This window comes from Hyla sarda, chromosome 9 (genome assembly GCF_029499605.1).
Source record: "Hyla sarda isolate aHylSar1 chromosome 9, aHylSar1.hap1, whole genome shotgun sequence".
NCBI lineage: Eukaryota > Metazoa > Chordata > Amphibia > Anura > Hylidae > Hyla > Hyla sarda.
In genome coordinates, this window is record NC_079197.1 from 77,616,058 (window position 1) to 77,634,501 (window position 18,444).

The window sequence follows — 18,444 nt, forward strand, 5'->3', positions numbered from 1 at the left end:
CCTTTTTTAATAATTAAGCACTCTTCATTTGCTTTGGAAAAACAAACAGTTAAGTTGCCAAATGCTGCTATCCTTTCATCGATTTGTGCTTCTACACCTATGTTCCCAAACCATCATACACTCATACTGTTTTCACTTTGCCAAGTTATCGGACAACCTGGCCGCAAAATTATGGATTATAAAAGGATAGCAGCATAAGGGAAAAATACACATTTTGAACCCAAAAACCCATTTGACTTTTTAAGTTCAAAATACAGGCCTACCTCCTCCCCTACAGCCTGCCTGTCCATCTCCAAAAATAGCCTTTTAATAATTATACGCTCCTCCTTTGCATTGAAAAAAAGCAAACAGTAAAGTTGCCAGATGCGGCCATCCTTTCATCCATTTGTCCTTCTGCATCTATTTTCCCAAACCACGCACTCATACTGTTATTATGTCGCCAAGTAATTAGACTACCTGGCCCTAAAATTATGGATTATAAAAGGATAGCAGCATAAGGGAAAAATACACATTTTGAACCCAAAAACCCATTTGAGTTTTTAAGTTCAAAATACAGGCCTACCTCCTCCCCTACAGCCTGCCTGTCCATCTCCAAAAATACCCTTTTTAATAATTATACGCTCCTCCTTTGCATTGAAAAAAAGCAAACAATAAAGTTGCCAGATGCGGCCATCCTTTCATCCATTTGTCCTTCTGCATCTATTTTCCCAAACCATGCACTCATACTGTTATTATGTCGCCAAGTAATTAGACTACCTGGCCCAAACATTATGAATTATAAAAGGATAGCAGCATTAGTGAAAAAAACACATTTTGAGCCCAAAAACCCATTTGAGTTTTTAAGTTCAAAATACAGGCCTACCTCCTCCCCTACAGCCTGCCTGTCCATCTCCAAAAATACCCTTTTTAATAATTATACGCTCCTCCTTTGCATTGAAAAAAAGCAAACAGTAAAGTTGCCAGATGCGGCCATCCTTTCATCCATTTGTCCTTCTTCATCTATTTTCCCAAACCATGCACTCATACTGTTATTATGTCGCCAAGTAATTAGACTACCTGGCCCAAAAATTATGGATTATAAAAGGGTAGCAGCATAAGGGAACATTACCGTATTTATCGGGGTGTACATCGCACCGGCCTATAACACGCACCCTCATTTTACCAAGGATATTTGGGTAAAAAAAGTTTTTACCCAAATATCCTTCATAAAATGAGGGTGCGTGTGTGTGCATGTGTGTGTACCCCGAAACACTGCTTCTCAACCCACAGAGCCCCCAGGAAAGGCAGGGGGAGAGAGGCCGTCGCTGCCTACTCCTCTCCCCCTGCCTTTCCTGGGGTCTAGAGCCCTGCTACCGCCGCTTCTCTCCCCCTGCTATCGGCGCCGCTGCCCCTTCTCTCCCCCTGGCTATCGGTGCCGCTGTCCCATTGCCAGCGCCGATAGCCAGGGGGAGAGAAGCGGCGCCAGTAATGGGGCAACGGCACCGATAGCCAGGGGGGCATAAGGGGCAGCGGCACCCATTGCCGGCGCCGCTGCCCCGTTGCCTCCCCCATCCCTAGTTGTATAATTACCTGTTGCCGGGGTCGGGTCCGAGCTGCTTCAGGCCTCTGTTGTGCGTCCCCTGCATCATTGCTATAAGTTGCGAGACGCAATGACGAGTGACGTCTCTCATCATTGCGCCGCGCCATGCAAAGCATAGCAACAATGCAGGGAATGCACACCGGAGGCCTGAAGCAGCGCTGACCCGACCCCAGCAACAGGTAATTATACAACCGGGGATGGGGGAGGCAAAGGGGCAGCGGCGCCGGCAATGGGTGCCGCTGCCCCTTCTTTCCCCCTGTCTGTCGACATCGCTGCCCCATTGCCGGCGCCGTTTCTCTCCCCCTGGCTATCGGCGCCGGCAATGGGGCAGCGGCACTGATAGCCAGGGGGAGATAAGGGGCAGCAGCGCCGATAGCAGGGGTAACCATCATACACTCATACTGTTTTCACTTTGCCAAGTTATCGGACAACCTGGCCCAAAAATTATGGATTATAAAAGGATAGCAGCATAAGGGAAAAATACACATTTTGAACCCAAAAACCCATTTGAGTTTTTAAGTTCAAAATACAGGCCTACCTCCTCCCCTACAGCCTGCCTGTCCATCTCCAAAAATAGCCTTTTAATAATTATACGCTCCTCCTTTGCATTGAAAAAAAGCAAACAGTAAAGTTGCCAGATGCGGCCATCCTTTCATCCATTTGTCCTTCTGCATCTATTTTCCCAAACCACGCACTCATACTGTTATTATGTCGCCAAGTAATTAGACTACCTGGCCCAAAAATTATGGATTATAAAAGGATAGCAGCATAAGGGAAAAATACACATTTTGAACCCAAAAACCCATTTGAGTTTTTAAGTTCAAAATACAGGCCTACCTCCTCCCCTACAGCCTGCCTGTCCATCTCCAGAAAATACTCTTTTTAATAATCATACGCTCCTCCTTTGCATTGAAAAAAAGCAAACAGTAAAGTTGCCAGATGCGGCCATCCTTTCATCCATTTGTCCTTCTGCATATATTTTCCCAAATCATGCACTCATTTTGTTATTATGTCGCCAAGTAATTAGACTACCATGCCCAAAAATTATGGATTATAAAAGGATAGCAGCATTAGTGAAAAATACACATTTTGAACCCAAAAACCCATTTGAGTTTTTAAGTTCAAAATACAGGCCTACCTCCTCCCCTACAGCCTGCCTGTCCATCTCCAAAAATACCCTTTTTAATAATTATACGCTCCTCCTTTGCATTGAAAAAAAGCAAACAGTAAAGTTGCCAGATGCGGCCATCCTTTCATCCATTTGTCCTTCTGCATCTATTTTCCCAAACCATGCACTCATACTGTTATTATGTCGCCAAGTAATTAGACTACCTGGCCCAAAAATTATGGTTTATAAAAGGATAGCAGCATTAGTGAAAAATACACATTTTGAACCCAAAAACCCATTTGAGTTTTAAGTTCAAAATACAGGCCTACCTCCTCCCCTACAGCCTGCCTGTCCATCTCCAAAAATACCCTTTTAATAATTATACTTTCCTCCTTTGCATTGAAAAAAAGCAAACAGTAAAGTTGCCAGATGCGGCCATCCATTCATCCATTTGTCCTTCTGCATCTATTTTCCCAAACCATGCACTCATACTGTTATTATGTCGCCAAGTAATTAGACTACCTTGCCCAAAAATTATGGATTATAAAAGGATAGCAGCATTAGTGAAAAAAACACATTTTGAACCCAAAAACCCATTTGAGTTTTTAAGTTCAAAATACAGGCCTACCTCCTCCCCTACAGCCTGCCTGTCCATCTCCAAAAATACCATTTTTAATAATTATACGCTCCTCCTTTGCATTGAAAAAAAGCAAACAGTAAAGTTGCCAGATGCGGCCATCCTTTCATCCATTTGTCCTTCTGCATCTATTTTCCCAAACCATGCACTCATACTGTTATTATGTCGCCAAGTAATTAGACTACCTGGCCCAAAAATTATGGTTTATAAAAGGATAGCAGCATTAGTGAAAAATACACATTTTGAACCCAAAAACCCATTTGAGTTTTTAGGTTCAAAATACAGGCCTACCTCCTCCCCTACAGCCTGCCTGTCCATCTCCAAAAATACCCTTTTTAATAATTATACGCTCCTCCTTTGCATTGAAAAAAAGCAAACAGTAAAGTTGCCAGATGCGGCCATCCTTTCATCCATTTGTCCTTCTGCATCTATTTTCCCAAACAATGCACTCATACTGTTATTATGTCGCCAAGCAATTAGACTACCATGCCCAAAAATTATGGATTATAAAAGGATAGCAGCATTAGTGAAAAAAACACATTTTGAACCCAAAAACCCATTTGAGTTTTTAAGTTCAAAATACAGGCCTACCTCCTCCCCTACAGCCTGCCTGTCCATCTCCAAAAATACCATTTTTAATAATTATACGCTCCTCCTTTGCATTGAAAAAAGCAAACAGTAAAGTTGCCAGATGCGGCCATCCTTTCATCCATTTGTCCTTCTGCATCTATTTTCCCAAACCATGCACTCATACTGTTATTATGTCGCCAAGTAATTAGACTACCTGGCCCAAAAATTATGGTTTATAAAAGGATAGCAGCATTAGTGAAAAATACACATTTTGAACCCAAAAACCCATTTGAGTTTTTAAGTTCAAAATACAGGCCTACCTCCTCCCCTACAGCCTGCCTGTCCATCTCCAAAAATACCCTTTTTAATAATTATACGCTCCTCCTTTGCATAGAAAAAAAGCAAACAGTAAAGTTGCCAGATGCGGCCATCCTTTCATCCATTTGTCCTTCTGCATCTATTTTCCCAAACCATGCACTCATACTGTTATTATGTCGCAAAGTAATTAGACTACCTGGCCCAAAAATTATGGTTTATAAAAGGATAGCAGCATTAGTGAAAAATACACATTTTGAACCCAAAATCCCATTTGAGTTTTTAAGTTAAAATACAGGCCTACCTCCTCCCCTACAGCCTGCCTGTCCATCTCCAAAAATACCCTTTTAATAATTATACTTTCCTCCTTTGCATTGAAAAAAAGCAAACAGTAAAGTTGCCAGATGCGGCCATCCATTCATCCATTTGTCCTTCTGCATCTATTTTCCCAAACCATGCACTCATACTGTTATTATGTCGCCAAGTAATTAGACTACCTTGCCCAAAAATTATGGATTATAAAAGGATAGCAGCATTAGTGAAAAAAACACATTTTGAACCCAAAAACCCATTTGAGTTTTTAAGTTCAAAATACAGGCCTACCTCCTCCCCTACAGCCTGCCTGTCCATCTCCAAAAATACAATTTTTAATAATTATATGCTCCTCCTTTGCATTGAAAAAAAGCAAACAGTAAAGTTGCCAGATGCGGCCATCCTTTCATCCATTTGTCCTTCTGCATCTATTTTCCCAAACCATGCACTCATACTGTTATTATGTCGCCAAGTAATTAGACTACCTGGAACAAAAATTATGGTTTATAAAAGGATAGCAGCATTAGTGAAAAATACACATTTTGAACCCAAAAACCCATTTGAGTTTTTAAGTTCAAAATACAGGCCTACCTCCTCCCCTACAGCCTGCCTGTCCATCTCCAAAAATACGATTTTTAATAATTATACGCTTCTCCTTTGCATTGAAAAAAAGCAAACAGTAAAGTTGCCAGATGCGGCCATCCTTTCATCCATTTGTCCTTCTGCATCTATTTTCCCAAACCATGCACTCATACTGTTATTATGTCGCCAAGTAATTAGACTACCTGGCCCAAACATGAATTATAAAAGGATAGCAGCAATAGTGAAAAAAACACATTTTGAACCCAAAAACCCATTTGAGTTTTTAAGTTCAAAATACAGGCCTACCTCCTCCCCTACAGCCTGCCTGTCCATCTCCAAAATTACCCTTTTTAATAATTATAAGCTCCTCCTTTGCATTGAAAAAAAGCAAACAGTAAAGTTGCCAGATGCGGCCATCCTTTCATCCATTTGTCCTTCTGCATCTATTTTCCCAAACCATGCACTCATACTGTTTTTATGTCGCCAAGTAATTAGACTACCTGGCCCAAAAATTATGGATTATAAAAGGGTAGCAGCATAAAGGAACATTACCGTATTTATCGGGGTGAACAACGCACCGGCCTATAACACGCACCCTCATTTTACCAAGGATATTTGGGTAAAATAAGTTTTTACCCAAATATCCTTCATAAAATGAGGGTGCGTGTGTGTGCATGTGTGTACCCCGATACACTGCTTCTCAACCCACAGAGCCCCCAGGAAAGGCAGGGGGAGAGAGGCCATCGCTGCCTGCTTCTCTCCCCCTGCCTTTCCTGGGGTCTAGAGCCCTGCTACCGCTGCTTCTCTCCCCCTGCTATCGGCGCCGCTGCCCCTTCTCTCCCCCTGGCTATCGGTGCCGCTGTCCCATTGCCAGCGCCGATAGCCAGGGGGAGAGAAGCGGCGCCGGTAATGGGGCAACGGCACCGATAGCCAGGGGGGCTTAAGGGGCAGCGGCACCCATTGCCGTCGCCGCTGCCCCGTTGCCTCCCCCATCCCTAGTTGTATAATTACCTGTTGCCAGGGTCGGGTCCGCGCTGCTTCAGGCCTCCAGTGTGCGTCCCCTACATCATTGCTATGCGTTGCGAGACGCAATGACGAGTGATGTCACTCGTCATTGCGCCGCGCCATGCAGCGCATAGCAACGACGCAGGGGATGCACCCCGGAGGCCTGAAGCAGCGCTGACACGACCCCAGCAACAGGTAATTATACAACCGGGGATGGGGGAGGCAACAGGGAAGCGGCGCCGGCAATGGGTGCCGCTGCCCCTTCTTTCTTTCTTTCTACCTCCTCCCCTACAGCCTGCCTGTCCATCTCCAAAAATACCCTTTTTAATAATTATACGCTCCTCCTTTGCATTGAAAAAAAGCAAACAGTAAATGTGCCAGATGCGGCCATCCTTTCATCCATTTGTCCTTCTGCATCTATTTTCCCAAACCATGCACTCATACTGTTATTATGTCGCCAAGTAATTACACTACCTGGCCCAAAAATTATGGATTATAAAAGGATAGCAGCATAAGGGAAAAATACATATTTTGAACCCAAAAACCCATTTGAGTTTTTAAGTTCAAAATACAGGCCTACCTCCTCCCCATCAGCCTGCCTGTCCATCTCCAAAAATACCCTTTTTTAATAATTAAGCACTCTTCATTTGCTTTGGAAAAACAAACAGTTAAGTTGCCAAATGCTGCTATCCTTTCATCGATTTGTGCTTCTACACCTATGTTCCCAAACCATCATACACTCATACTGTTTTCACTTTGCCAAGTTATCGGACAACCTGGCCCCAAAATTATGGATTATAAAAGGATAGCAGCATAAGGGAAAAATACACATTTTGAACCCAAAAACCCATTTGAGTTTTTAAGTTCAAAATACAGGCCTACCTCCTCCCCTACAGCCTGCCTGTCCATCTCCAAAAATACCCTTTTTAATAATTATACGCTCCTCCTTTGCATTGAAAAAAAGCAAACAGTAAAGTTGCCAGATGCGGCCATCCTTTCATCCATTTGTCCTTCTTCATCTATTTTCCCAAACCATGCACTCATACTGTTATTATGTCGCCAAGTAATTAGACTACTTGGCCCAAAAATTATGGATTATAAAAGGGTAGCAGCATAAGGGAACATTACCGTATTTATCGGGGTGTACATCGCACCGGCCTATAACACGCACCCTCATTTTACCAAGGATATTTGGGTAAAAAAAGTTTTTACCCAAATATCCTTCATAAAATGAGGGTGCGTGTGTGTGCATGTGTGTGTACCCCGAAACACTGCTTCTCAACCCACAGAGCCCCCAGGAAAGGCAGGGGGAGAGAGGCCGTCGCTGCCTACTCCTCTCCCCCTGCCTTTCCTGGGGTCTAGAGCCCTGCTACCGCCGCTTCTCTCCCCCTGCTATCGGCGCCGCTGCCCCTTCTCTCCCCCTGGCTATCGGTGCCGCTGTCCCATTGCCAGCGCCGATAGCCAGGGGGAGAGAAGCGGCGCCAGTAATGGGGCAACGGCACCGATAGCCAGGGGGGCATAAGGGGCAGCGGCACCCATTGCCGGCGCCGCTGCCCCGTTGCCTCCCCCATCCCTAGTTGTATAATTACCTGTTGCCGGGGTCGGGTCCGAGCTGCTTCAGGCCTCTGTTGTGCGTCCCCTGCATCATTGCTATAAGTTGCGAGACGCAATGACGAGTGACGTCTCTCATCATTGCGCCGCGCCATGCAAAGCATAGCAACAATGCAGGGAATGCACACCGGAGGCCTGAAGCAGCGCTGACCCGACCCCAGCAACAGGTAATTATACAACCGGGGATGGGGGAGGCAAAGGGGCAGCGGCGCCGGCAATGGGTGCCGCTGCCCCTTCTTTCCCCCTGTCTGTCGACATCGCTGCCCCATTGCCGGCGCCGTTTCTCTCCCCCTGGCTATCGGCGCCGGCAATGGGGCAGCGGCACTGATAGCCAGGGGGAGATAAGGGGCAGCAGCGCCGATAGCAGGGGTAACCATCATACACTCATACTGTTTTCACTTTGCCAAGTTATCGGACAACCTGGCCCAAAAATTATGGATTATAAAAGGATAGCAGCATAAGGGAAAAATACACATTTTGAACCCAAAAACCCATTTGAGTTTTTAAGTTCAAAATACAGGCCTACCTCCTCCCCTACAGCCTGCCTGTCCATCTCCAAAAATAGCCTTTTAATAATTATACGCTCCTCCTTTGCATTGAAAAAAAGCAAACAGTAAAGTTGCCAGATGCGGCCATCCTTTCATCCATTTGTCCTTCTGCATCTATTTTCCCAAACCACGCACTCATACTGTTATTATGTCGCCAAGTAATTAGACTACCTGGCCCAAAAATTATGGATTATAAAAGGATAGCAGCATAAGGGAAAAATACACATTTTGAACCCAAAAACCCATTTGAGTTTTTAAGTTCAAAATACAGGCCTACCTCCTCCCCTACAGCCTGCCTGTCCATCTCCAGAAAATACTCTTTTTAATAATCATACGCTCCTCCTTTGCATTGAAAAAAAGCAAACAGTAAAGTTGCCAGATGCGGCCATCCTTTCATCCATTTGTCCTTCTGCATATATTTTCCCAAACCATGCACTCATTTTGTTATTATGTCGCCAAGTAATTAGACTACCATGCCCAAAAATTATGGATTATAAAAGGATAGCAGCATTAGTGAAAAATACACATTTTGAACCCAAAAACCCATTTGAGTTTTTAAGTTCAAAATACAGGCCTACCTCCTCCCCTACAGCCTGCCTGTCCATCTCCAAAAATACCCTTTTTAATAATTATACGCTCCTCCTTTGCATTGAAAAAAAGCAAACAGTAAAGTTGCCAGATGCGGCCATCCTTTCATCCATTTGTCCTTCTGCATCTATTTTCCCAAACCATGCACTCATACTGTTATTATGTCGCCAAGTAATTAGACTACCTGGCCCAAAAATTATGGTTTATAAAAGGATAGCAGCATTAGTGAAAAATACACATTTTGAACCCAAAAACCCATTTGAGTTTTAAGTTCAAAATACAGGCCTACCTCCTCCCCTACAGCCTGCCTGTCCATCTCCAAAAATACCCTTTTAATAATTATACTTTCCTCCTTTGCATTGAAAAAAAGCAAACAGTAAAGTTGCCAGATGCGGCCATCCATTCATCCATTTGTCCTTCTGCATCTATTTTCCCAAACCATGCACTCATACTGTTATTATGTCGCCAAGTAATTAGACTACCTTGCCCAAAAATTATGGATTATAAAAGGATAGCAGCATTAGTGAAAAAAACACATTTTGAACCCAAAAACCCATTTGAGTTTTTAAGTTCAAAATACAGGCCTACCTCCTCCCCTACAGCCTGCCTGTCCATCTCCAAAAATACCATTTTTAATAATTATACGCTCCTCCTTTGCATTGAAAAAAAGCAAACAGTAAAGTTGCCAGATGCGGCCATCCTTTCATCCATTTGTCCTTCTGCATCTATTTTCCCAAACCATGCACTCATACTGTTATTATGTCGCCAAGTAATTAGACTACCTGGCCCAAAAATTATGGTTTATAAAAGGATAGCAGCATTAGTGAAAAATACACATTTTGAACCCAAAAACCCATTTGAGTTTTTAGGTTCAAAATACAGGCCTACCTCCTCCCCTACAGCCTGCCTGTCCATCTCCAAAAATACCCTTTTTAATAATTATACGCTCCTCCTTTGCATTGAAAAAAAGCAAACAGTAAAGTTGCCAGATGCGGCCATCCTTTCATCCATTTGTCCTTCTGCATCTATTTTCCCAAACAATGCACTCATACTGTTATTATGTCGCCAAGCAATTAGACTACCATGCCCAAAAATTATGGATTATAAAAGGATAGCAGCATTAGTGAAAAAAACACATTTTGAACCCAAAAACCCATTTGAGTTTTTAAGTTCAAAATACAGGCCTACCTCCTCCCCTACAGCCTGCCTGTCCATCTCCAAAAATACCATTTTTAATAATTATACGCTCCTCCTTTGCATTGAAAAAAGCAAACAGTAAAGTTGCCAGATGCGGCCATCCTTTCATCCATTTGTCCTTCTGCATCTATTTTCCCAAACCATGCACTCATACTGTTATTATGTCGCCAAGTAATTAGACTACCTGGCCCAAAAATTATGGTTTATAAAAGGATAGCAGCATTAGTGAAAAATACACATTTTGAACCCAAAAACCCATTTGAGTTTTTAAGTTCAAAATACAGGCCTACCTCCTCCCCTACAGCCTGCCTGTCCATCTCCAAAAATACCCTTTTTAATAATTATACGCTCCTCCTTTGCATAGAAAAAAAGCAAACAGTAAAGTTGCCAGATGCGGCCATCCTTTCATCCATTTGTCCTTCTGCATCTATTTTCCCAAACCATGCACTCATACTGTTATTATGTCGCAAAGTAATTAGACTACCTGGCCCAAAAATTATGGTTTATAAAAGGATAGCAGCATTAGTGAAAAATACACATTTTGAACCCAAAATCCCATTTGAGTTTTTAAGTTAAAATACAGGCCTACCTCCTCCCCTACAGCCTGCCTGTCCATCTCCAAAAATACCCTTTTAATAATTATACTTTCCTCCTTTGCATTGAAAAAAAGCAAACAGTAAAGTTGCCAGATGCGGCCATCCATTCATCCATTTGTCCTTCTGCATCTATTTTCCCAAACCATGCACTCATACTGTTATTATGTCGCCAAGTAATTAGACTACCTTGCCCAAAAATTATGGATTATAAAAGGATAGCAGCATTAGTGAAAAAAACACATTTTGAACCCAAAAACCCATTTGAGTTTTTAAGTTCAAAATACAGGCCTACCTCCTCCCCTACAGCCTGCCTGTCCATCTCCAAAAATACAATTTTTAATAATTATATGCTCCTCCTTTGCATTGAAAAAAAGCAAACAGTAAAGTTGCCAGATGCGGCCATCCTTTCATCCATTTGTCCTTCTGCATCTATTTTCCCAAACCATGCACTCATACTGTTATTATGTCGCCAAGTAATTAGACTACCTGGAACAAAAATTATGGTTTATAAAAGGATAGCAGCATTAGTGAAAAATACACATTTTGAACCCAAAAACCCATTTGAGTTTTTAAGTTCAAAATACAGGCCTACCTCCTCCCCTACAGCCTGCCTGTCCATCTCCAAAAATACGATTTTTAATAATTATACGCTTCTCCTTTGCATTGAAAAAAAGCAAACAGTAAAGTTGCCAGATGCGGCCATCCTTTCATCCATTTGTCCTTCTGCATCTATTTTCCCAAACCATGCACTCATACTGTTATTATGTCGCCAAGTAATTAGACTACCTGGCCCAAACATGAATTATAAAAGGATAGCAGCAATAGTGAAAAAAACACATTTTGAACCCAAAAACCCATTTGAGTTTTTAAGTTCAAAATACAGGCCTACCTCCTCCCCTACAGCCTGCCTGTCCATCTCCAAAATTACCCTTTTTAATAATTATAAGCTCCTCCTTTGCATTGAAAAAAAGCAAACAGTAAAGTTGCCAGATGCGGCCATCCTTTCATCCATTTGTCCTTCTGCATCTATTTTCCCAAACCATGCACTCATACTGTTTTTATGTCGCCAAGTAATTAGACTACCTGGCCCAAAAATTATGGATTATAAAAGGGTAGCAGCATAAAGGAACATTACCGTATTTATCGGGGTGAACAACGCACCGGCCTATAACACGCACCCTCATTTTACCAAGGATATTTGGGTAAAATAAGTTTTTACCCAAATATCCTTCATAAAATGAGGGTGCGTGTGTGTGCATGTGTGTACCCCGATACACTGCTTCTCAACCCACAGAGCCCCCAGGAAAGGCAGGGGGAGAGAGGCCATCGCTGCCTGCTTCTCTCCCCCTGCCTTTCCTGGGGTCTAGAGCCCTGCTACCGCTGCTTCTCTCCCCCTGCTATCGGCGCCGCTGCCCCTTCTCTCCCCCTGGCTATCGGTGCCGCTGTCCCATTGCCAGCGCCGATAGCCAGGGGGAGAGAAGCGGCGCCGGTAATGGGGCAACGGCACCGATAGCCAGGGGGGCTTAAGGGGCAGCGGCACCCATTGCCGTCGCCGCTGCCCCGTTGCCTCCCCCATCCCTAGTTGTATAATTACCTGTTGCCAGGGTCGGGTCCGCGCTGCTTCAGGCCTCCAGTGTGCGTCCCCTACATCATTGCTATGCGTTGCGAGACGCAATGACGAGTGATGTCACTCGTCATTGCGCCGCGCCATGCAGCGCATAGCAACGACGCAGGGGATGCACCCCGGAGGCCTGAAGCAGCGCTGACACGACCCCAGCAACAGGTAATTATACAACCGGGGATGGGGGAGGCAACAGGGAAGCGGCGCCGGCAATGGGTGCCGCTGCCCCTTCTTTCTTTCTTTCTACCTCCTCCCCTACAGCCTGCCTGTCCATCTCCAAAAATACCCTTTTTAATAATTATACGCTCCTCCTTTGCATTGAAAAAAAGCAAACAGTAAATGTGCCAGATGCGGCCATCCTTTCATCCATTTGTCCTTCTGCATCTATTTTCCCAAACCATGCACTCATACTGTTATTATGTCGCCAAGTAATTACACTACCTGGCCCAAAAATTATGGATTATAAAAGGATAGCAGCATAAGGGAAAAATACATATTTTGAACCCAAAAACCCATTTGAGTTTTTAAGTTCAAAATACAGGCCTACCTCCTCCCCATCAGCCTGCCTGTCCATCTCCAAAAATACCCTTTTTTAATAATTAAGCACTCTTCATTTGCTTTGGAAAAACAAACAGTTAAGTTGCCAAATGCTGCTATCCTTTCATCGATTTGTGCTTCTACACCTATGTTCCCAAACCATCATACACTCATACTGTTTTCACTTTGCCAAGTTATCGGACAACCTGGCCCCAAAATTATGGATTATAAAAGGATAGCAGCATAAGGGAAAATACACATTTTGAACCCAAAAACCCATTTGAGTTTTTAAGTTCAAAATACAGGCCTACCTCCTCCCCTACAGCCTGCCTGTCCATCTCCAAAAATACCATTTTTAATAATTATACGCTCCTCCTTTGCATTGAAAAAAAGCAAACAGTAAAGTTGCCAGATGCGGCCATCCTTTCATCCATTTGTCCTTCTGCATCTATTTTCCCAAACCACGCACTCATACTGTTATTATGTCGCCAAGTAATTAGACTACCTGGCCCAAAAATTATGGATTATAAAAGGATAGCAGCATAAGGGGAAAATACACATTTTGAACCCAAAAACCCATTTGAGTTTTTAAGTTCAAAATACAGGCCTACCTCCTCCCCTACAGCCTGCCTGTCCATCTCCAAAAATACCCTTTTTAATAATTATACGCTCCTCCTTTGCATTGAAAAAAAGCAAACAGTAAAGTTGCCAGATGCGGCCATCCTTTCATCCATTTGTCCTTCTGCATCTATTTTCCCAAACCATGCACTCATACTGTTATTATGTCGCCAAGTAATTAGACTACCTGGCCCAAAAATTATGGATTATAAAAGGGTAGCAGCATAAGGGAACATTACCGTATTTATCGGGGTGTACATCGCACCGGCCTATAACACGCACCCTCATTTTACCAAGGATATTTGGGTAAAAAAAGTTTTTACCCAAATATCCTTCATAAAATGAGGGTGCGTGTGTGTGCATGTGTGTGTACCCCGAAACACTGCTTCTCAACCCACAGAGCCCCCAGGAAAGGCAGGGGGAGAGAGGCCGTCGCTGCCTACTTCTCTCCCCCTGCCTTTCCTGGGGTCTAGAGCCCTGCTACCGCCGCTTCTCTTCCCCTGCTATCGGCGCCGCTGCCCCTTCTCTCCCCCTGGCTATCGGTGCCGCTGTCCCATTGCCAGCGCCGATAGCCAGGGGGAGAGAAGCGGCGCCAGTAATGGGGCAACGGCACCGATAGCCAGGGGGGCATAAGGGGCAGCGGCACCCATTGCCGGCGCCGCTGCCCCGTTGCCTCCCCCATCCCTAGTTGTATAATTACCTGTTGCCGGGGTCGGGTCCGAGCTGCTTCAGGCCTCTGTTGTGCGTCCCCTGCATCATTGCTATAAGTTGCGAGACGCAATGACGAGTGACGTCTCTCATCATTGCGCCGCGCCATGCAAAGCATAGCAACAATGCAGGGAATGCACACCGGAGGCCTGAAGCAGCGCTGACCCGACCCCAGCAACAGGTAATTATACAACCGGGGATGGGGGAGGCAAAGGGGCAGCGGCGCCGGCAATGGGTGCCGCTGCCCCTTCTTTCCCCCTGTCTGTCGACATCGCTGCCCCATTGCCGGCGCCGTTTCTCTCCCCCTGGCTATCGGCGCCGGCAATGGGGCAGCGGCACTGATAGCCAGGGGGAGATAAGGGGCAGCAGCGCCGATAGCAGGGGTAACCATCATACACTCATACTGTTTTCACTTTGCCAAGTTATCGGACAACCTGGCCCAAAAATTATGGATTATAAAAGGATAGCAGCATAAGGGAAAAATACACATTTTGAACCCAAAAACCCATTTGAGTTTTTAAGTTCAAAATACAGGCCTACCTCCTCCCCTACAGCCTGCCTGTCCATCTCCAAAAATAGCCTTTTAATAATTATACGCTCCTCCTTTGCATTGAAAAAAAGCAAACAGTAAAGTTGCCAGATGCGGCCATCCTTTCATCCATTTGTCCTTCTGCATCTATTTTCCCAAACCACGCACTCATACTGTTATTATGTCGCCAAGTAATTAGACTACCTGGCCCAAAAATTATGGATTATAAAAGGATAGCAGCATAAGGGAAAAATACACATTTTGAACCCAAAAACCCATTTGAGTTTTTAAGTTCAAAATACAGGCCTACCTCCTCCCCTACAGCCTGCCTGTCCATCTCCAGAAAATACTCTTTTTAATAATCATACGCTCCTCCTTTGCATTGAAAAAAAGCAAACAGTAAAGTTGCCAGATGCGGCCATCCTTTCATCCATTTGTCCTTCTGCATCTATTTTCCCAAACCATGCACTCATTTTGTTATTATGTCGCCAAGTAATTAGACTACCATGCCCAAAAATTATGGATTATAAAAGGATAGCAGCATTAGTGAAAAATACACATTTTGAACCCAAAAACCCATTTGAGTTTTTAAGTTCAAAATACAGGCCTACCTCCTCCCCTACAGCCTGCCTGTCCATCTCCAAAAATACCCTTTTTAATAATTATACGCTCCTCCTTTGCATTGAAAAAAAGCAAACAGTAAAGTTGCCAGATGCGGCCATCCTTTCATCCATTTGTCCTTCTGCATCTATTTTCCCAAACCATGCACTCATACTGTTATTATGTCGCCAAGTAATTAGACTACCTGGCCCAAAAATTATGGTTTATAAAAGGATAGCAGCATTAGTGAAAAATACACATTTTGAACCCAAAAACCCATTTGAGTTTTAAGTTCAAAATACAGGCCTACCTCCTCCCCTACAGCCTGCCTGTCCATCTTCAAAAATACCCTTTTAATAATTATACTTTCCTCCTTTGCATTGAAAAAAAGCAAACAGTAAAGTTGCCAGATGCGGCCATCCATTCATCCATTTGTCCTTCTGCATCTATTTTCCCAAACCATGCACTCATACTGTTATTATGTCGCCAAGTAATTAGACTACCTTGCCCAAAAATTATGGATTATAAAAGGATAGCAGCATTAGTGAAAAAAACACATTTTGAACCCAAAAACCCATTTGAGTTTTTAAGTTCAAAATACAGGCCTACCTCCTCCCCTACAGCCTGCCTGTCCATCTCCAAAAATACCATTTTTAATAATTATACGCTCCTCCTTTGCATTGAAAAAAAGCAAACAGTAAAGTTGCCAGATGCGGCCATCCTTTCATCCATTTGTCCTTCTGCATCTATTTTCCCAAACCATGCACTCATACTGTTATTATGTCGCCAAGTAATTAGACTACCTGGCCAAAAAATTATGGTTTATAAAAGGATAGCAGCATTAGTGAAAAATACACATTTTGAACCCAAAAACCCATTTGAGTTTTTAAGTTCAAAATACAGGCCTACCTCCTCCCCTACAGCCTGCCTGTCCATCTCCAAAAATACCCTTTTTAATAATTATACGCTCCTCCTTTGCATTGAAAAAAAGCAAACAGTAAAGTTGCCAGATGCGGCCATCCTTTCATCCATATGTCCTTCTGCATCTATTTTCCCAAACCATGCACTCATACTGTTATTATGTTGCCAAGTAATTAGACTACCTGGCCCAAAAATTATGGTTTATAAAAGGATAGCAGCATTAGTGAAAAATACACATTTTGAACCCAAAAACCCATTTGAGTTTTTAAGTTCAAAATACAGGCCTACCTCCTCCCCTACAGCCTGCCTGTCCATCTCCAAAAATACCCTTTTTAATAATTATACGCTCCTCCTTTGCATTGAAAAAAAGCAAACAGTAAAGTTGCCAGATGCGGCCATCCTTTCATCCATTTGTCCTTCTGCATCTATTTTCCCAAACCATGCACTCATACTGTTATTATGTCGCCAAGTAATTAGACTACCTGGCCCAAAAATTATGGTTTATAAAAGGATAGCAGCATTAGTGAAAAATACACATTTTGAACCCAAAAACCCATTTGAGTTTTTAAGTTCAAAATACAGGCCTACCTCCTCCCCTACAGCCTGCCTGTCCATCTCCAAAAATACCCTTTTAATAATTATACTTTCCTCCTTTGCATTGAAAAAAAGCAAACAGTAAAGTTGCCAGATGCGGCCATCCATTCATCCATTTGTCCTTCTGCATCTATTTTCCCAAACCATGCACTCATACTGTTATTATGTCGCCAAGTAATTAGACTACCTTGCCCAAAAATTATGGATTATAAAAGGATAGCAGCATTAGTGAAAAAAAAACACATTTTGAACCCAAAAACCCATTTGAGTTTTTAAGTTCAAAATACAGGCCTACCTCCTCCCCTACAGCCTGCCTGTCCATCTCCAAAAATACCCTTTTTAATAATTATACGCTCCTCCTTTGCATTGAAAAAAAGCAAACAGTAAAGTTGCCAGATGCGGCCATCCTTTCATCCATTTGTCCTTCTGCATCTATTTTCCCAAACCATGCACTCATACTGTTATTATGTCGCCAAGTAATTAGACTACCTGGCCCAAACATTATGAATTATAAAAGGATAGCAGCATTAGTGAAAAAAACACATTTTGAGCCCAAAAACCCATTTGAGTTTTTAAGTTCAAAATACAGGCCTACCTCCTCCCCTACAGCCTGCCTGTCCATCTCCAAAAATACCCTTTTTAATAATTATACGCTCCTCCTTTGCATTGAAAAAAAGCAAACAGTAAAGTTGCCAGATGCGGCCATCCTTTCATCCATTTGTCCTTCTGCATCTATTTTCCCAAACCATGCACTCATACTGTTATTATGTCGCCAAGTAATTAGACTACCTGGCCCAAAAATTATGGATTATAAAAGGGTAGCAGCATAAGGGAACATTACCGTATTTATCGGGGTGTACATCGCACCGGCCTATAACACGCACCCTCATTTTACCAAGGATATTTGGGTAAAAAAAGTTTTTACCCAAATATCCTTCATAAAATGAGGGTGCGTGTGTGTGCATGTGTGTGTACCCCGAAACACTGCTTCTCAACCCACAGAGCCCCCAGGAAAGGCAGGGGGAGAGAGGCCGTCGCTGCCTACTTCGCTCCCCCTGCCTTTCCTGGGGTCTAGAGCCCTGCTACCGCCGCTTCTCTCCCCCTGCTATCGGCGCCGCTGCCCCTTCTCTCCCCCTGGCTATCGGTGCCGCTGTCCCATTGCCAGCGCCGATAGCCAGGGGGAGAGAAGCGGCGCCAGTAATGGGGCAACGGCACCGATAGCCAGGGGGGCATAAGGGGCAGCGGCACCCATTGCCGGCGCCGCTGCCCCGTTGCCTCCCCCATCCCTAGTTGTATAATTACCTGTTGCCGGGGTCGGGTCCGAGCTGCTTCAGGCCTCTGTTGTGCGTCCCCTGCATCATTGCTATAAGTTGCGAGACGCAATGACGAGTGACGTCTCTCGTCATTGCGCCGCGCCATGCAAAGCATAGCAACAATGCAGGGAATGCACACCGGAGGCCTGAAGCAGCGCTGACCCGACCCCAGCAACAGGTAATTATACAACCGGGGATGGGGGAGGCAAAGGGGCAGCGGCGCCGGCAATGGGTGCCGCTGCCCCTTCTCTCCCCCTGTCTGTCGACATCGCTGCCCCATTGCCGGCGCCGTTTCTCTCCCCCTGGCTATCGGCGCCGGCAATGGGGCAGCGGCACTGATAGCCAGGGGGAGATA

At 44.0% G+C, this 18,444-nt stretch overlaps 1 protein-coding gene across 1 annotated transcript in view; it reads right to left on the reverse strand.

The window, feature by feature from the left end:
- LOC130290272 (zinc finger BED domain-containing protein 4-like) overlaps positions 1 to 18,444 on the reverse strand; it is a 237,119-nt gene that overhangs the window by 162,232 nt on the left and 56,443 nt on the right. The gene's annotated exons all lie outside the window — the stretch shown is intronic.